We start from the raw sequence: 21,693 nt of genomic DNA, 5'->3' as shown, positions 1-21,693 counted from the left end.
CTGCATCACAGGCTAAGACTGTTCGCACTGTTTGTGAGCCTGGTGACCATCACTGGTACAGAGATTACACTGGCACAGGTGACCGGGAGCAGCGCAATTCTCACGTTGGAACAGTACAGGTGGGCCATACCATCACTGGCACAGAAGCCCACTGGCAGATGATCACTTGTGTGCCGGGTGAAAAGTGTATCCTACAAACAGGGACTACATTGACACAGGAGACCTCTTGCTCCAGAGGCCATGGAGATCCCCTCGCTGGAACAGGACAGCAGGCTCATACCAGCACCGGTGCTAGGAGCACACTGGCTCAGGAGATCTTGGGAGCAGGGAGATCCGCCACAGGGAGTACATTGGCTCAGGGGATCTCATATGCCAGGTCACATGGAGTGCACTGGTACACAGGTGAGGCTCATGTACCAGGGAGATCCACCCCCCCCCCCCCACACACACACACAAGACCTCATGGGGCTGGGAGATTCCACCATCGGGAGTACTCTAACCCAGGAGATCTGGCGTGCAGGAGTAGGGAGATTGCTTCACAAGTAGTAGGTTGGCATTGGAGACCGGGAACCAACATAGGTCTAAGCAATGTGGGCGAATGACTGGGAAACTCCTGCACTGGGGCAGATAAACATGCACACAGGTCCTTGAGATGGCCGACTGGATGTAGTTGGGGAAGTTGATGCATGGATAAGGAAAGCAACCATGGGACAGGAGCAGCATTGGCACAGAATCCAAAGGAACACTGGGACAATGATGCCACTAGTGGCCTGGGAGAAACGGACTCACACACAGTTAACAACCAACACACAAGGCCCACTGAACACACCCGCGTGGGGGGGAAGGAGGCAAGATTCGACCTCGCCATTGCGCCTAGAGTGCCCCACAGAGCCCCACATCCTTGGAGAGCTTTAAACGCTCTGATGCTTCCGCAATGCGGTTTTGTGGACATTTATGAAAACCCCAAATAAAAAACACAGAACTGCTGACGTCTGTTTGCACGCCCCTCCACCATCAGTGCCGAGAGGTTAAGATTTAGCGCTTAGCCAGCTATAAAAAACACGCATATCACAACATTACATTGCAACATTCTGTGACATATTCGGGAACCATCAAACCATCACCTTATGCCGCCTTTAAACGGTGTCTTGAGGGTAAGAGTCAGTAAAACAACCATAAAAGAGATTAACAACGTGCACAGGCGACTGCCGTGGTGTTCACACGACGGGTATACACACGGGACCTCGGGGCACCTCCCCCTTACTTGTCTTATATGTATATTGTGCCGTACAATGTTCTGCCATTGAGTAGATGCGCCCCAGATTATCTCTGCCTGAATTCCAAGGGTAGAATGCGTCGTCCTTAATTCTTGGAAAGCACGTAGCGCATGGGTGACGGCGGACAGAATCCACATTTTACTTTTGGGCAGTTTCATATCGGGGGAAGCTTGGCCAAGGACCTCGGAGAGCTCCACAACAGTCACCTTTTAGGTTTTCTTATGACACTGGAACATTTGCCGGGATTTAGAACATTCAGTGCAGCCACGGGGTTTAACCCGATATCCGTGTTAAATGGTTGGTATTTGTAGCCACATCGCCTCACATGAAAAGCTCGGCTCGTTTTGGGCTCGAAGTCCTCGCGCCAAGCCAGACCTAACTATTTGGTTCGAGCTTTCTGTGGCTCGCCCACCTCTATTAAACAATAAACAACACAATCTGAGAACGGTCTATCCTGTAGTGAAAGATAGACTTTTTTTTTTTACATTTTCTCTTGCAAAAGAAAGGTATGTCAGAGCGCACATTCAATAAAACAAACTGAGAAGCGTGGGTTAATCAGTACATATTAATGTAAGGCTTTTAAAAACTTAATATCATGACATACAACATCCTTCAAAAGCATAATAAATAGACTTTAAACAAGCGAGCGTGCCTCGCGCTGACGAGGAGAGAAGGAGGCAGCAGGGGGAGGGAAGAGAGGAGGGGGCCTGCACCTGTTTCCCTTGCAGGAGCAAGCAGGAACCATCTGTCAAAGCTCGCTCCTGCAAAGGGATCGCCAAACGTGCATGTGTTGCCATTGAAGGAAATGCAAAGCGTGCATGTTTTTGGCTGAAAAGGCGAATCGATTGCTAAAGGTCTCCTTCCTAAGGAGCGCATGCACGCTGCGTAGGCAAGACCTAAAAAATCATGAACCCAATCAAAAAAACGCCTCAAGCCCCACATGTTTCATATTAAGACCATTGAAGCTTGGGCCTGAGGAAGGTGACATCATAAACGAAGTACTCACTGAAGCATGCGTCGAATCCTTTTACAGTCTCTGGACGCTAACCAACAGTGCAGAAAGAGTTGATTAAAGTAGGAGCACTGTAACAATCGATTATGCTTGGAGTCTGAGATCATTTTTTTTTGGTTGTAGGTATGAGTATGAATGTGTGAGTGAGTGTGGTGAGGGGTGTAGGGGCAAGGGTTTTCTTTCTAAATAATGAAAAGTGTCCTCTTATGTGAACTATGAACTTGTTACCTTTTTGCAAGTAACCAAGTGTTTTCCATGAACAATGATGGTCATGACTTATAAATACTTTTTTGTGGTTATGTGCACATATTTGATATTTACATATTCAAGTTGGAAATAATAAAATGGTCTACATTTATATATATTTTTTAAAGTGAAAGATTGTCATGATTATTGTTAGACCATAGATTGTGTTCATGAAATGCAAATTTAAAAGTAATACAGGTTTAGTTTCTCTTGTTGTTTTGTTTGAATTATCTTATTCATACCCTATCTCCCAAATCTAAAGGGATATTAGAGTCCCCATCACTGGCTGAAGTATGAATTACTAACTGGAAAAAAAAACCATGCTCATCAACACTCACTCAGCTGTCCCGTACACAGCTAACAGAGCTGTCCTTCTTACGGGGAATAGTTTTGTTTCAATCTTTAATCTCATCTATTGAGTTCCCAAACCCATTCCAAAGTTCAACACCAAGATGTCCAATCTCATCATAACGCCCTCATTCAGTTATATGCCCTCCGTGCAATACACCTATGTAGAACATCAAGGGTATCCTTCTCGAGATGCTGGCACTGCTAACATTATACAAAGCCCTACACAACACAGGGCCACAATACCTGAACACACTTTCACCAACCAACCAAACACCTACGCTGTGCCTCAATCAAAACTCGCACACATTCCCCGCATCTGTAAAAGAAAAACTGGATGTCGCTCTTTCTCCTACATCACGCCGAAGACGTGGAACAACCTCTTTCAACACATCAGAGCCTTCTCCTCACTTCTTGGGTTCCGCAAGAAGCTGAAGACCTGGCTTTTCATATAAGCACGTTGTGGACCACAAACCTACACACCTGCCCAATCACCTGGATACCCTCTCGGGTGATTAGTGAGCTATACAAATCAATATAACAAAACATTGTAAAGCTCATCGCGCTGTCAAGCTATATGAAAGGAAATAACTTTGACCTCGTTTGCACATCTAAGACTTAAAACAACGTCCCCCCCCACATCAAGTAATTTGGACACACCACACCACAAACGCTACTTGGCAGGCAATTTACGCTACTTGGCAGGCAATTTACGCTTCACACTACCTTCGTCTGTACCAAGCGGGGGTTGGCTAAAGGGATAGGATTGAGGCTTGGCTTTGCTCCCAAAACATGCTAACGTCCAACCTCCAGAGAACATATATTGAGACCAGACACCGGGCTCACCTGTGTTCAGGCTCTGCTCACTGAAGCAGCCAATTTTATCTGCACATGGCCTCTGGCCGTGCACATTGGCGGCTGACCTCAGGTCCTGGTCAGAAACCTAAATCACTCCTAGTTGTCTGTTTGAAACGTAAATAAATATGTAATCTCATATGTATAATGAACTAATACCTTTGTAACTGCATCTGCCTCATTAAGGGTGAACTAATGAGCATTGGAATTAGTATGTGAGCTATGATTTCCTTAGCTGTTTTGCGTGCTCTGGATTGTAGTTTAAAGTGTAATGTGCAATTGTCAATTGGTTTTCCGTACTACACTTTAACTGGTTTTAGAAGAATTTGTGAGTTTTGGAAACATGCATTAAGGTGTTATAACCAAAACCAACCTTACTTCATTTTCACCCTTTTGCTTTTTTCAGGGAAAAAAATGATAGGCCCTGAATGGTATTCATCTTTGCCCGTGATCAATACCAACCCAGCTCTTCCTATGTCAGAGGAATCTGTGAACTATATTACCCATTGTGGTGCTAATATGCATATGTATATATATCTCACCAAAGTAGCTATGGTTAGGTCAGAGTTTCCGCAGGAAATACATTTTTGTACTGTTTAACAAATCTGCACAACGCTTTCCAAAACAATAGTACATCCACTTTGGGTGTTTCATGTAAAGTTAGTAATAAATGCTCATCTGTCAAGTGGGTGGCCAAGAACAAAAGGGAAGGTTGATTCATAGAAGTGCCATTTCGTGTTTTCATTTCTACTGGATTCCTTACTCATCAATACTGAAAAAAATGGCTGAAGGCAATTACACCAAATTTATCCTGATGGCTGCATTTTACTTACTTTGGTGTAAATCCATTGAGTACTTTGAGGTAAATTAGCATGTTAAAAAGGGCTTCAATTGTTCATGAAGAGATTACATTTTAGAGACATCTGACCCATTAATTTACCTCCATTGCACTGAAACCACCGGTGTCTGCGGCTCTAGTAATACATTTAAAAAAACTTTACTTTGTGTGGCTGAGGGAGCTTTTTACCCATCAGCCATTTCGATCTAGCGGATACAGTTATCGGAATGAATTGTTTGGCTGACTGCAACATCAGGGAAACATGTTTCAGGCACCACTAGATGTTCATGTCCCTGCATCATGAAAGTAAATGAAAAAGGCACATTAGGCAGGGCATACTTACAATGAATCTCATACTCATGTGTTGGGGTTATAAAAGTTCCCTCTTGTAGTTTCATTACATAAGGCTGATTTATTTTTATTTTTATGGACTCACATGATCCTATGAGTGCCAAAGACTCAGTGGGACTTCTTGGTCGGTGGATTGTGTAGGGCACTGGCGCTCCAGGGAAATACGCAATGAGTATGTACTAATGTACAATTATGATTGTGGTGCATAAGGGTGGGCAGAGCCACCCTCCTCCCCAATGTGTGGATAACCACTGATAAACCAAAACAACAGTCCCTTGCATACGCCGACAGTATATATTATGTGTCATTGACAATAATAAAAAACACTCTTGTTCCTCCTTTGAAACAGTCCCTTCAGTGTAATCTTGAGATCCTTAGCCAACACGTGTTTCGTCACGCTTATTTGATGTGACTTCTTCAGGGCTCTAATCTCTTCTGTGGGCACGCCCGAAGTTGCCCTGCTCCTGAACAGATGGTTTGTGTTTACGCCAGCAAAGACTTGGTTGCTGGCAAGAGGGACTCACTTAGCCCCCAAACAGTTGTTTTACTATACCACGTTGTCGTTCTTCATGATGGATTTATGACTTATACACACAAGAGCCACACTTAAGAAAATAATTCTGGAATACACTAAATCTTGGACACAGTAATCACTGTTGCCCTCACTGTGCAAATACCACTGGAGTACTAGAAACCATTCTGGGTCGAAAATACAACTGGAACTGAGGATCCATACAAAGAGATTAGAAACCTGAAGAAAGTTGTTGTGCACATAAATTAAGTGCAATGAAACACATGTTGGCTAAGGATCTCAAAATTAAACTGAAGTCAATGTTATATAATATATACTGTCGGCGTATGCAAGGTACTGTTGTTTTGCCAAAGACTCACTCTGGGATTTGTGGCACCAGCCAGTTTCTCTGTCCTGGTGCTGCAAAACCAGGCCAGGGTTAATCAATGTATGTTGGTCTGTTGAAGGATCCGCAGCTCCAGGTCTAGTGCAATGGCTCTAGCACAGATCCTTGAAGTTGGCAGGAGATCATATCTCTGGTGCCCGTTGTCCTCTGCCACCCCCACAGGGCATGAGTCCTGTGGCCTACTACTAATGTTCTTGGCCCCAGGACTCCTGGGTTACTCTTGTGGCACACCGCTGCTTGGCCACCTCCACAGTGTTGGGTGCAGGGTCTGCCAATAAGCTGCGCCCTGCAGGAAACAACCCCACGGTACATGGCTAAAGATTGTGTGCAGTGGGTGTTGTCAGAAAGACCAGGCCAGAGCCCAGGCTCAGCTGACAAATACCACAATAGATTCCCCTACAAAAGTCTTGCAAGTCTGCTTTTGTAGAAACACTTTGATTCTTCATGCTCATGCACTTTGCTCTAAAATAAAAACAAGTTTCCTGCAGACCAGGAAGGGCAAGCCAGTTCTTGCAAAGCATGGGTCACTCATCCTTCTCCTGATGAAGGACATTCAGAGGCATTCTCTCAACAAGAGGGATGGCACACTGTAATGCAGCCACAGATGTAGATGCTTCTTCTCAGTCACTCTTCCATTTGCTGCATTAAATTACAATACATGGCAAGCATTAGGATGCTTATCATTGTCATTGTTGCCATGGCTCCACAATTTGGGTGGTAGAGATTTTGGTGATTTTATTTTTATCTTCGTCAGGGATCATGAAGAATTTAGTTGACAAGCTAGAATCCTTGAAGTCACTATCCCTCTGATCTTCATAGTTCCCCTGATCATTCTCTTCTGGACTTTTGATCTCCTGCTAGTCCTGTGCAGAACCCTTTGCTGAAGTGCCACAAAAGTTCTTAATCACCAAAACAAGAAAGCATGGCAAAAAATGCCTAGCTAGCCTCCTTTACTGCAGAGTTCTAGACATGCAAGGAGGGAAATGATATGTGCAAAAAGGTGAAGAACTACTGGAATGTGCAATTATACAGTCACGTTAACCCATCAAATATCTGCAGCGATCTCAGGTGCTTGCAAATCCTACATGGCTTCAAAGGCATGCCCTAGAACGCTGGTTCCATATCCTGGTGTTATGGGTCAAAAAGGCCCAAAACATGGTAATTTTCAAAAGTGGTGCTACAGTTCTGAGTGTCTGGTTGCTCTTTGCAAGCCCTAGTCTCAACTAATAAAAAGTAGTTAATTTTCGCACTAAACTCAACTCTGGGAAAAAACTATGGGATTTGCAACACTGGTTTTGGTTTTGTTGTCCCCAGAAAAGAACTGTTTATATTGGTGCAGAAGTTAATCTGTGAATTTGAAAACACTAAAAAAGAAAGGAGCCATTTTATAGGCTAACAATTCAAACTATCACAAAAGCAAGCCGTAACTCTGTAGAAAGAGGGAGCCCAAAACAGGAAGGCAACATTTTTTCAATATTTCTTAAGAGCAAGACCAGATGCATGCAGATGCCAGCATTAGTCCATCCCAGCAAAACCAGGAAGCACCAAGGAGAACAGAATAATAATATTCTGCACAGACTTTTCAGTATAATGACGATGTGTAGTGGTCTACCTCATCAAGTACCTTGGCATGTGGCCAGGCTCTTCACCCCAACCCTGCTGGCAGCTAACACCCTGCAGCTGATCAATACCTCCATGAGTGGCCAACTTGCCAAAGCCCTACCCCACATTGTTTGTTTGGTTTTTTAGCACGTGGGACCACATAGGCTGAGTTTCAGCTCCCACAGAAGTCCTGCTGTACCGCAATGTGACCAAAACAAATACCTATTTTTTCCCCCTGGAGTGTTCCAATGGTGGGCACAATATTTTCTCCATGTTGTAGCCACCAACCACAGTGATTGGTTCTGCGGGACCCCCTGGGGAAACCAGAAAATCCTAATCCTTTTGTGTGCTTTTTCCCATGAGAATACGGCATGAATCCCGCAGCACTAGACAGGTCTATATTGTAAAGCTTAATTTCCCTAAAATGATTGAACAGATTTACAGGAAGTCACAGAAAGCATGTTTTCTGGACAATCCAGTTTCCTGCTAAATAAGGTGTAAATCTGTTCAGCCGATTTCTGTATCTTTGTCTAATGTTTCCTATAGAAATGCATGCATAAATGTACTTTGAGCACCCCTTTATGTATACCCTTCTTGACTTATCACCCTGAAACTTTCATGGGAGAAGCTGAGGTGAATGGACTTTTTTGGGGGAACTTTTGTTTTGGGTGACAAAGTTATTAGCAAAACAAAAAACGTTCTTCCGATGGAACCTGAAGCTCTGACTGGCTTATTACTAGCATCAATGTGTAAGATAGATATTTGAGGCGAGAGAAAGAAAGGTGCCAAGTGCAAAAGAAGAACCCTCTCTTTGGCATGTATGTGGGCAACAAGCCAAACTTTTTAGATAATTGTATTTGTTCGACATTGTTGAACATTCTTAACCAATTGTGTCTTCCTTTCAAAAGTGGGATGTCCATTCACAGTAAAAACAATCTTCACATCATCAACATTATTATCACCAAGAACGGCAAAAACTTACGTCATCCAACACTCTCAACATTTGGAATATGAAATACTTGAAAATTGCCTGAAAGCTGACAAGATTTTATCTTTCAGTAATGGGGCAAAAAAGCAACTCTCAACTTGCAAACGTTATGTGTTCGAATCTTAAAGAAGCCCAACGTTTAAAATCGATATTAAACTTAGAAGCTTTAATAAGTTGCTGTTATTCACTAATTACCCCAAAAGATGTATTAAACATTATAACTGTAGGGCTTGGTGATTAAATAATGATTACATATTGGCCCACAAACCAATCTCAACTTCATCGAAAGGTAAATAAGCTATTTGGAGTGGTTTATTTCTATTGCAATTGTCATGCATACGGCTTATAATTTATAATTTATAACTAAGCCTCACACAGCTTCATTTTTACTGATGTTTACAAATAATACAATGAAAAAGCCATCCCTTTATCTCTGGCTTTTCACTTTACTGTCTCTGCATGCTGTCACTCATGTCAGGAAGGCAAGTAGGTGCACATATTGATTATAAGATTTTGCTGTGAGGGTTATTTAGCTACAGAGCTGCCCTTTCACAAGTATACAATACCGATATTTGCCTGTAAGTGCATTGCATAAACCTAATAATTGCAACAAAACCGTACAGACTGTAAAGTGCGGTTGTACATTTTTCAGTTAAATAAATCTGACAATATATCAGTTACAGCTTCATTATTTCCTAATAGAGGTCAAAATGTAAAATGAAATATATAAACCTAACAGTGGTCCTGCAGTGACTGCAGTGCAATGAATCTGCCACTAGGGTACAAATCGCCAAGGGAGGTCCATTTCAGGAGCCTCAGTTGGAGGCAAATACATAAACATGTACATACTTGTTCCTAAGCACAGTACAAACTCGCCTAAACTTGACTATGTTTCTTATTCACCATTATCTTGAAATACTGCTTGAAGTATCTACTTTTCCACAGCATTGTTTGCAAGTTATCGTCACAAATCTGCCTTCATTCGATTGTTAACCCATATTTCTGTCGTTCTACAGACCACAATCAATATTTGCTTCTGTGGTCTACTGATTCTGTTTGAAGTCTATTTAGTCCATCTTTGGGATACCTATACAATGTACACTTCCTTTTTTTGTTCTTTCTAAAGGCCCTTTGATGCATGATAGATGTGCACTGATTTCAGCAGGATCTAATCTTTATATTGTAACTTTATGGATTTTACAAGATACACTAATGCATTTCTATAATAAGTAATGTGCATAGCAACAAGATAACAGCAGATAAGTGTTTGCCAGTTTGGGTGGTTAAACAATCAGAGAGGATAGCAAGCAGTTTGGTTGCTAGACCATAGCAAGACAGTACATACGTATATTTTGCTTTTATATCAATTGCTGTTGGTTTGACAAACATGTTTGTTTGCAGTTTCCACCTGAAACAAATTGCTCTAAGCCACAGGACTCATTCATTGAATGATGTGTCTCCTTCACGAATTTGTGACTTGAATAGAGCAGGTGAAATGTCAACTTGATGCGATGGTATCTTAATTCAAATTTATCAAGTAGATGAGAGCTTGCCTCTTTGATCTAAGGGCAATGTGTTGAGTCAGAAGAAACATTCCTGCAGTTCAGTTACAAATTAACCACAATTGATAATTTAATAGCACGTGAAAAGCAATCTATGCAAAAATGATAGAAACAGAAAAGTGAGAAAAAGACTTTGGCTCAGATATACAAATATGCCACTGAGCACAGAACAACACCCAAAGATCCTGTGCTACTTTGCATGAGAAGGAGAGAGCAGGAAAGCACCGTATTTATTAAGGTATGACCCTGTCCTGTTCTCACTTATACAACCTAGCGCCATGCACAAAACCTTGCTCCATAGTGCAAGGATGTGTGTCTGTGATCTCTAGCATTGATTTTGTACTGAAAGGGTACACTTCCAGTATAAAAGACTATGTCTGGACAAATTTGAAACCTTTGGACAGTTTGGATGTATGAGGCACAGTGCACCTTGTATACAGTGTCAGAAATGTTTGGAGAAATAAAAGCAGATCTCCTTTTTACGTCTGCCTCAAAAAGGAATTTTATTTTGCTGCACAACCCTATCTACTATTGTTAGTAGATGGTACTTTGCTTGCAATAAAATATTGGTGCTTGAATGGGAATGTCCATGTACCACCCAAGAAAACCCCTTTGATGCAAAGTAAAGCGAATCACCGCAAAGTACTGTTTTGTATTAATTTGAGGCAACTTTCCTGTGCAAAACATGTTTTGTTCTGGAATCTAAATTCTAAATATGCATTTTTAACTAGTTTGAGTCACTTTTGTGGTGCAAACACAGCCCTAAATGTTTGTAAACTGTCCCTTTTGTTTTTTTACAATAGGATTGAGAACAGGCCTGCAAAGCAGAAGTGTATAGGAAGCAGAACAGAATAGGCAGGTACACAAAGGGTAATGAAGAAAAGGGATTGCGGTGTAAGGAGATGTTAATGATGGCTCAGGATAGTCAGGGACCATTATAATAATACACAAAAGAGAGAACACACAAAGAAAACAAGCATTTGCAATGCAATCGGTCTTGCCTTTGTATTTGTATTGGATTTATAAAGCGCCAGAATCACCCCCGAAGGAGTATCTCCGCGCTGCACAAATGCTAAAGCCAGGTCAGATAGATCAGTAACCGAATAGTTCAGTCTTCAGGAGTTTCCTGAACAGAGTAAGATTGGAGAATTTACGGAATTCCACTGGCAGAGAGTTCCTGAATTTCGGAGCTAGGTAGGCAAAAGTTCTGCCTCCTGTTCGTGGTTTTCTATTGCGGGGGACCGTAAGCAGCCCTTTACCCTCAGATCGAATCAGACTGTTTGGGAGGTAAAACTTGGGATCTTATAAGTATTTAGCGATGCAGTGGAGCACTCCAGCGGGTTGTGGACGGTAAAGATGCACATTGTTGGATAGGAAAGTTGAGTAAGGGAAATCACTGGGGCTGCAGGAAGTAGGGTATAAAGAGGCATTGCAAAGTTGTAAAGGCACAAAGAAAGGCTGAAGGTGCAGGCAGGCAAAACAGAAAGTGCTAAAGAGGGGCGAGAGACACAGAGCAGCATCAGGTGGGTGACATGCAGAGGGACTGTAGTGTGCAGAGTGGCACATAGCTTTTGCTAGTTAAAACCAATCCTGAACAGAATACAATAGTGAAACCTGTGCTGGGGTTTAAAAACATATTCGAAAGGCAACACACCAGCATTGTACAGCGATGCGTTAGTAGCTATCCATGAGAGGCTACAGGCCATTCAGCTACTGTGTGGACTCAGGTTTGAGGGGTTGGGAGTGCGAGCGGCGCAACCCCGGGCACGATGTGGGGATGTGACCAATGTCCCTGCTTCTGAAAATTACCACATATGAGGGAAGTAGGGGCACACTCTTTAGTGAAACATCAGATGGGCAAAGCTCTGCAGACCCGCAGCACTTGGGCGGAGCCAGGGGTTGGCTATGAGAGCCACTTCCGGAGCCCCAGGCAGACCCAGGCATCCGGCAGCACCATGGGTGGGCAAATAGGGAGCAGCACCGGGGGCCGGTGAAGAGAGCCACTTTTGGAGCTTCAGGCAGACCAAGCACACAGCAGTACCTTGTAGACTGCAACAAAACGTCAGCTTCATGCAGCTTCTGCAACACATTCATGTCCTTTCCAAACATGAGCTGCACACAGCTCAACATATTTGTTTCCTTTCCAAAAGGCATCCCAAGTACATTCTTTAGAGAAACAGCGCATGCAGACGCTACAAGATGTTCACATGCATGTCATACGGGTAGTGTGTCTCCCTTGTGCAACAAGCGGCTTCAGCACACATTGCCCCGGAATGCATTGCATGCAGAAGGCAGCACTTTTATTTAATGCATATTTTTCTTGTGAAGCAAAAACTACATTATGTAATGAAAAAGCATATAAGGTGGGTACCAGGCAGCCGTGGCATTTGATTCCCTGGCATTTTATGTGTACAGCAGACAGTTCACTTAATGATTAACCCTGAATGAAACAGTACAAGATATTCAGATGTGTTGTAGAATTCCCTTATATTACAATCCATAGACATGCCCTGTGTACTCCAGCAGGCAAGAATATTGCATACGATACAGCTATAAGCTGTGAGCAGCAGGCAAACTCCGTTGAACATTCAAGGTATGAGCGACAGTAAAGGCATCTCCTTACCAGCTGTCCAGCTCTAGTTCAAGCAGCGACCGGCTGCTCTCTGAGTTGCACTGCAGGTTGTTAGCACCAAGCACCCCCGGGGAGCGGTGCCACGATCATTTCCCCCTCCTGACCACAAATCTTCGCAGTGGCATACCTTGATAGCAGAGGAAGCTCCCTTCTCTCTGACGGACAAGCAAACCAAACTCACAGCTCGACCCGAGTAGTGGGAGCACAGACACATCCAGTGGAAAGTGGATTGCACCATATGCTTAGGATGAACGCGAAGAATTGGGAAAACTTGACAGAATACGGGAAAAGGTACGGGCTTCAACCAGTGGTAGAATAGACTTCCTTGTGCTTTCAAACCCAGGTGGCAAAGCTCCTCCCGGCAGGGTTAACGTCAGCGGCCAGGCAAGACATAATTTCTTGCGTGAATGATTTTATGTGAAATGTGTAGTTTTACCCGTTATCTTCTACCCTTGGTAGAAATTTCAGAAGAGTAACATATTCCTTTAATTTAATTTGTCAGTCATTGAGTGACATACCGGGAGTAGCTCTGCATTTTGGTATGACAGTTTTGGCAAATAACCAGGAAAAGTGGTGGTGCAAGGCACGGGTTGGGTTGAATGGCCTTTGATGTAAAGAAAGGGGGAGGGATACAGCGCTCTTTGCCAGCAACAAACGGTTTCGATATTAATAGCTGCTTTCAGGCAGCAGCAGGAAAAGTGGCATGCCTGTATTGCGCATGTGTTCTGGAGACTGACATATTTTGGTCAGGCAAAATAAGCTGTCAGCAGCGAGCGAGAGTATAAGGGTTCAAATTCAACCAGCTAATCCCACGACAAACAAGCATTTTCAATGCAATAGGACTCCTATTTACACGAGACCTATTGCATTGAAAACAGGAGTGCAGGCATCCAAGAAGGCACAAAAGGGAGTAGGGGGGTGAGGGGGGGGTGAGAAGTCACAGACTGCCGGAGGGGGTGGGGGGACACAGGTAAGAAAATAGTGTTTTAGTAAAGGGGCCGATAGCCAGGGAAGGATACAAATAACAACATGGCCGTCAGGAGGAGGGAGTAACAAGCCTAAAACCAATCAGAAGGCAGCATTTAGGATCTAAATCAATCAAAAAGATGGGAAGAGATTGGCCGGAGCTTCCATTAAGCTTCCACGCTATAGTGTATACTGCCTGTCTCGCAAAGCAAGCAGTGCATGCGCTGCAACGCTAGTCGAGACCTATAAAGGGGTGATGGGAAGCAGAGAAGAAGAACTGAAGGAGGAAGGAGTCAAATGAAGGAAAAATGCTGTCAACTTTCCCCTTTACATTAAGAAATACGTATTTGCAATGCCATTAGGGCTTGCTTATGAATGAAGTTGCATCTTTAGTCAGTGATAGGTTTAGCCTCTCAATAAGTAATCTCACATGAACTTTGCCACTCTTCCTGACATACATGGTTCCATTCATCATCTCTCTGACTCAGTCTTGCATGTACCCCCTTACACAACTACAATAATATGCACACAAAAATTCAAATGCACTTGCAAGATAAAATGAAAGAATAGAAAAGAAAAATATGCTGCTGCATAAATATGGCAGTTATGTGTTTGCGATAATACAAAAATAGATAGCAGCCGGTGTTTACCTTACTATGGAATTGTGAGGAGTCTATTACTGTTTAAAGGTCCAGCTTTTCCACCAGGTTTAGAACCAATGTTTTGGCCATTTGCAATATTAAAACAATGATACACAATTGATAATTCTATGATAGCTGCTTGTTTAAGGGCAGTAGCTGAACAGAAATTGATACACTTCAGAAGAAATGAGAAGCAACAAAAGGCCCATGAGAACTGGCTGGGGAGTGTAATATGCAATAAAGAAAATGAAAATTGAAAAACATGAGAACTTGACAAATTGAAGTGGACTTATAAAATGGAAAACTAAAGAACTAGCTCACTGTGCCTGGTACTGAAGCACACACTTTTTTTGTGTGATTAGACAACTTCTGGCCACAGCAGAGAGACAATGGATGACATCGGCTGGCCTATTTCCTTATGTTGTCATGGATGGAAACAATGTAAATGTCAGGCAGACCAAATGTCATACAGATCAATTACAGTGCAGGGCTGACCTAAAGCCTCTCTGTGTATGTATATGTAAATATGTTTAAATATGAATGTATTTTCATGATTTTGGAAACACATATCTTTCATATTGTTTTGACAACTGTATTCTACTTGTTAGAAACTGGGATTCTGCTTGGCAGAGGTATGTACCCTATCCTGGCAGGAACCACAATCCTAAGTATTTTGTGTCCCTGAGACCCAGGCAACAGGAGGAAAGCCAGCAAACCCTTGGAGTCACTGTGGGTTCAAGTGATGCAGGTCCAGTCCTTCTCACTCAGGCAGGGGAACAGAAGGCAGAAGGTCAGCTCAACAAGGCAAGAGGACAACAAGGCAGGGTCCAGCGAATTAGAAGTCCAGCAGAGTAGCAGTCCTTTCAGCAGCACAGCAGTTCTTCTTTCTTGCAGTGTAGTCATATATCTAGAAGTGGACTTATTTGTTAGTGCCAGTGGTCCAGTACTTATACCCAGTAATGGTTACTATAAATTGGGGGAGACTTCAAAGAAAGCTTTGAAGTGCACAAAGGTTTTGTCCTTCCTGCCTTGGCTTTAGACAGACTAAAGGGGCGGTAATCAATCCTTTGTGAGGGAACAGAACACAACCCTTTCAGGTGTAAGTGCCAGCCCTTTACTCCCATCTTGCTCAGGCTAGCCCATCTGAAGGCAGATGATCACTCAGGTGCACCTATCCTTTCTTTGTGTGTGACTGTCTAGAAGGAATGCAGGAAGCCATCTGTCGCCCACTACAGACTGGTATTCTGGAGACAGGCAGAAGGCTGCAAATCACTGAAGTAAGTAAATGCTAACTTTCTAACCTTGGCATTTGCTAAACTGGAATTTAAAATCCAACTTCACCATAAGCTGTGATTTTAAATTGTGAGTTCAGTGATACCAAACTTGGAAAGTCTTTCTCTACATAATTGAGAGATACACTTAAAGGATGTAGTAAGGCAATCCCAATGTAATCCAATGAGAGAGATAGGCCTTGCAGTAGTGAAAAACAAAATTGGTTGTTTTTCACAATCAGGACAGGTAACACCTAAAAAGAAGATGCCCTGCCTTTTAAATACATGACACCCTACCCTGCAGGTTAAACAGGGTCTAATTTAGGGGTGACTTGCAGGTAACAAATGGGAAGGTTTAGGCAGTGCTTAACTTGTAAAATATTAAGTACAGGTGCTCAAATTTTTGTAGAAGGCTCCACCCACTCCCTGACTCCACCCACTTCCTCCACTGGCTCCACCCACTTACTGTATTGGCTCCACCCACGTCCTCAACTGGCACTGGCACTGAAAGCCAGATGTAAAACCCGATCTGAATTTCAGCAAAACACGTTGTTAATAAAAATCAAGGCAAACCCACAAAAGAGACTGGATGTCATAACTTTTGGAATCACAGATAATGAACTTTTTCTGACCATGAAAGGCTTTACTCTAAAGCAACGCTGGAATTACTATCTACTTCTCTTGTGTTTTGATTCTCCCCAGGCTTGATTTTCAAATAACACCCTAGACTGCCCCGGACCATTCTATTAGTAGAAGAAAGTACCACACCTTACACACTTCAAAATTCTTTTGCTCTGGGAACTTGCAGAATTTGCATTTCACTGATATATGTACATCTTGTTACCAAAAAATATATGGTATTATAGAGCTGAGAGGTACGAGCCCGCTATGAAGGCATTTATCACATGAGGAATATTGGACTCTGCTAGATGCGCAGTATGCACCTCTCTGGCATATGAACTGCCTGTAACTGAGTCATTTACATCATTCAGTCCTGTAATATGCCCAATATGGTCATCTAAAACCTCTGAATATATGCTATATAAGGTCTCTAAAATGTGCACATATCATATGCTCATGCAAAATGTAATGTCACAGATATGCCTATAGTATACAGTGCAGACCCTTTGTATATGCACAGTATGTAATGCTGTAGCATGATATCTGAAAATTACACTTTTCAGATGTGCAGATGACTTAAGCATTACAGCGCATATAATGGAGGTCTGCAAATGTTACATACCCGAGTCAGAAATGCCCACTTGTGCAGGCTTCTGTTTGGTTGGTATATTATATATGGCAAGTTGTGAAAGCCTATGCACAGCATATGGGCAGCTGATATTTGCCCACTACCACATGCCTCTGGCATATACATATTAAATAGCCAGCTGATATTAGCCCAGTGCTTCAAACCTTTGGCACATGCATTTTTGTGGACGAGTGCCCAGTAGTGCAGGCCTCAGGGATAGGCACGTTATGTGATCAAGGAACATTCGTCCAAATTTTAAAGGTGTTTACATCAATATTCAGGGATTATGACTTGTGTTTTCAACATTTAACACAGCAGCAGCACACCAATATTGCTGCAAATAACCTCTGGGACGCACTCCCACTTCTCATTTGAGAGGTACTGCTTTGGTCTAAAAAAATGTTTTAATAAAAGTTACATGAAACATAAAAACAGCATGTCTCTCCAAAATGTCCATAATAGACTCTCACATATCACCCACATTAAAAAAGAAAACGGTATTTAAAACAATCTGTTTAAAAAAGAATTAGTCATGGTAATCAGGGCAAGACTCTCTGCAGAACAGAGCTAGCTTTGTAAGGGAGGCCCGTGCCTTAAAACGTCTTCACTCCTGGGTAGGCCAAGGGTTTCTGACTCTGTAGGTGTAGTGCTGCTGAAAGATCTTCTACAACATGTGCACTAGAAAGGGTACCTGAAAGTACAACTTATGTAGGAGGATACACAGATGTGTACTGCAAAATAAAAAGCAAAACACAAAGCTAAACGGAGGGTGGGAAACTGGATTAAAGGGAGTTAGAAAGGGAAGGAATGAAAAAAGGAGGCAGAATGAGTGGATACAAACGAGGTGGAAGCTTAGAATGTGAATAGAGATAAAAAACAAGCGAGAGAGAAGACAGAGCCTGAAAGAGAGAGACAAACATGAGGAAACGAAAGAAATCGAAGTAATGAGATGGATGAAGAGAGTGCAAGTGCTATGAAGGGTGCAAGCAAAGGAGAGAGACAGAGACATATGGGAGTAAGAGGAAGAGGATCGAAAAAGAGGGAAATGGAGTACATCTGTTGAAAAAAATGAAAGTTGGGGAAAATTGAGCTGGCAAAGAAAGACATATAGACAAGAGTGGATGGACAGGCACAGGAAAGAAGGGGCGAATACACAGGAATGGAGGCGGAAAGTTATTTTGCCAATAACATTTTTGTAAAGAATATTGATGTCCTCTTTGCTCCAGTGGAATGCTGGTTAAAAAACACATTGATTCTCATGACGTGGTGCGCTCTGGTTTTGTATGGAGCAAAAGTTGATCAATTGATAGTTTGTCTTAATCGCAGGGAAAAATCACCCCCACGTCACCTATGGATACCAAGGTACTTTACTGGTGTTTCTAAAAATCCATCTAAAGGGACGCTGTTGTGTATTTCCCTGATGGTTCTATGTCATTTGGGAAAGGCTAATCCAGTCATGTTCTTTTGTTTTAGTAAACGATGTAATCTCGTTTTAGTACAATGGGTACAATTAAAGTAAACCAAGATTACTTTTCCCAGAATGCAATGGCATGTTAAAGAAAATCCAAGGTGAGAGTCCTGTCTCGCAAGTTACAAGAATTCATGCAAATCCCCTATACATGGACCCTGTATTGAACTGTATGAACGAAGGCCTTGACCATGCCTCTGAGCACCGTAAGTGGTGGGCATCGTGAAATAAAGTTGGCTCACTCGATCAGATGTTGGTGATCAACCCAGCTGCCTACTTTTCCAAATTTCAGAACTGGTGAATAAGCCACAAGAATAGTTTGGGGAACACTTTTAACATGGTTACCATTGCTGGGGAAACCACTTCCTTGGTAACTATACTACACCTGACACTGTAGAGCGGGAATTGTTTTATTCTGAAGCCTATGTCCTGATGACTAAGTGGGTGTAATTGTGCATAACATTTATTACATTTGCCTTATAATGAGCTGCAATTTCATTAAACCGATTCCAAGACTCATTTTTGGCATACTCGATTGCACTCACATCTATCAAATGTGTGTATTGTTTAATATATTATAATATAATTCTTTTATGGACATAGTTAAAATCTTAACTGCAATTATGACGGGCTTTATCATTTAGTAATATAAATTCTTATGTCACAAATACTACAATCTCTAGCATCCAAGTTTCAAGCAAACTCGTCCTCCTCTTTCCCTACTACCATTGGTTTCACTTTCTCTTTATATTTATAAAGCCCTAGCTCTGGGCTCGTCATGCTTTTTTCAGATCTCTGCTAAATACAGTAAGAAAGAACACAACACTGTATGAACCAAAAAATGAAAGATGAAAATCCGGTTGCTGTAGAAACAACATGCAGACACATTATTTATCATCACTCTGGTAGCCCGGCAATCAGGATTGTACGGCAGGTCATCTGCAGTAGAATTAGCAAATTAATTTAAGCTACTTTTACGTAAAAAACAAGCACAAGAAATGAGAGGTTACACTTTTCTGGGCACGTACCTGAATCATTAAACAAGACATACTTGCACATGTTATGAAAATTAAATAATTACTTACTGCCTTTCAGTTTGAACACTTTTAATTATAGGGCTGCTGCTGCGTGACACTCTGCTTGCTTCTTTAGCTGACACTTGTGCTGCGGCTGCGCAGTGCGCTGGGGTGAGTGAAAAATGAGGACACTAATCCGCATTGGTCCGACTCTGGAGGAAACACTTGCTGATTCTCCAAGGAGGGACGGGGCCGTGCTATTAATCCATTTTCAAGCCGTCATTTGTAGCGCGCTAGCGCTATGATTGCTGTTACTTCAGCTGAGGCAATGCCCTCACCCAGGCAGTTTCTGGAGGTTTGTGCCTCATTATATGGCGGGCGGCCGCACCATCCAAATTTAAATATTATACCCGCAAATCCACGCCAAATCAGCCCAACACTTAAACCCAGGTATGGATTTACAGTGGGATATCACATTTTAAAAGGAAGACTGTGTGATTGTAGCAGTACTGGAATGTAGAGAACTGATATTATGCGTAGACCCGGCCCTAAAATATAAGTGCCGGTGCTAAGCACCGGAAAGCACCGGCACACATTAAGGACTGGGTTTAGACCTGTCAAGAGGGTTACCCAGCAAGGTCGAAATGGCAGTTTAAACTGCACATACAGCCTCAGCAATGACAGGCCTAAAAAATGGTTAAAGGTTAATCAAGTGGGTGGCACAAGGACTACTTCAGATCCACTAGTAGCATTTAATTTGCAGGCCCTGGGCACATGTAGTGCACATTACTAGGGACTTATAAGTAAATTAAATATGCCAATTGGGGTTAAGTCAATGTTACCATGTTTAGGGGCTAGAGCACATGCACTCTTCCGCAGTGGTAAAGTGCGCAGAGATATAAAACCACCAGATGGGTGTTCAGAAAAATGGAGGGAGGCAAGCAAAATGTTGGGGGAAGGCCACCCTAAGGCTGTCAGGTCTAACATTACTCTATAGATCTATGTAATCATATTTTTTTTTTTGTTTAAGAAATTTTTATTGAATTTTCAGAGAAAGAAAAAACATATGATACTATAAAAGAATATTCCAATATAATGCCATACAGAAATAATATATACACGAAAATGGTTTATAATAACTGGGCAGACAATGAAAGATCAATAATAAGGTAATTGAGGAAAGGGCACTGGTAAACAGGATAGGAGGGAAAAGAGAGAGGAAAAGAGGGAAGACAGAAGAAAAGAGAGAGAAAGAGAAAAGAGAAAACCAGAGAGAAAAGAAAATGAATTATCACATGGGAGGGTGCGAGGAAAGATAAGTAGTAAAAGGGAGCCATAGAAGATCAACTTTGATTTTTTGGGAAACAGAAGAGGAGGAAATGGATGCGATCCTATGTTCGTCACAAATAAAATTCCACCAAGTAATTGACGACAATTTAGAATTATCTTTCCAGGAAGACAGGATCACTTTAAATACTAATGCAATAAAAAGATCAAATAACCTAGAACTAGGTAAAGTAGTTTCCATATCAGGAGCTAAAGAACCTAAAAAGATATTAACAAAAGTTAAGGTAGCATTAAAGTTGAAAATTAACATGCATACATTCCAAATTGAATTCCAAAAAGATAGAACAGATGCACATTCATATAGTTGATGAACTAATGTACCAGTTTCGCTAGAGCAGGACCAGCAAAGAGGAGAGGATGTAGGGGAAAACTTACAAATAGCAACAGGAGTAACAATAGCTCTATGATACAAAAAAAACAAAGATTGGGTTATCCTGGCTGCAGCCGAAACTTTAAATAATTTCGACCATAGTGTGTCCCAACTATCAACAGAAAGAGAGATGGATAGGTCCATTTACCATGCATTTTCAATATTGGATTTAGAATGAACATTACCATTAGATAACAATAACTTATAAACAGTGGCAGCTTTAAGTTTATGAGCCGGGAATAGAGAATATAATGGTGAAGAGGGTATTAAAGGAGGTGGTTCGGATGGGAGAGAGTAAGTAGCTAACTGGGTTTGTATAGCATTAGTAATGATAATATATTCCTTATAAAAGGAGTCAGGTAGCTGATAGCGTGTTTGTAGTTCTTGAAAGGAGATAATAGAAAACTCATTCAAAAACTGATGTACAAAAATAATCTCCTTTTCCTTCCAGTATTTGTAGTAAAATGATCTACCTTTATATTTAAGAAATTTATTATACCATAGGGTAGAGGATAAAAAACATTGGATAGGAGATAGGTCTTTAAGAAATGTATTACACAGCAATTCACGGGAGTATTTTAATACAGGGCTTTTAGACAAAAAGGTGCAATTGGACATAAATGCAACATGTTGAAACTGAAACTCTTTTAAAAGCGAACGCTCAAAAATAATCCATCGAGGTATAGGCGTAACCCCAAAATCGAAGGCCAATGAGAAAGACTGTTTAATCAAGAAAG

This window comes from Triturus cristatus, chromosome 11 (genome assembly GCF_964204655.1).
Source record: "Triturus cristatus chromosome 11, aTriCri1.1, whole genome shotgun sequence".
In the NCBI taxonomy this organism is placed as follows: Eukaryota; Metazoa; Chordata; class Amphibia; order Caudata; family Salamandridae; genus Triturus; species Triturus cristatus.
Note: the sequence above shows the minus strand (reverse complement) of the source record.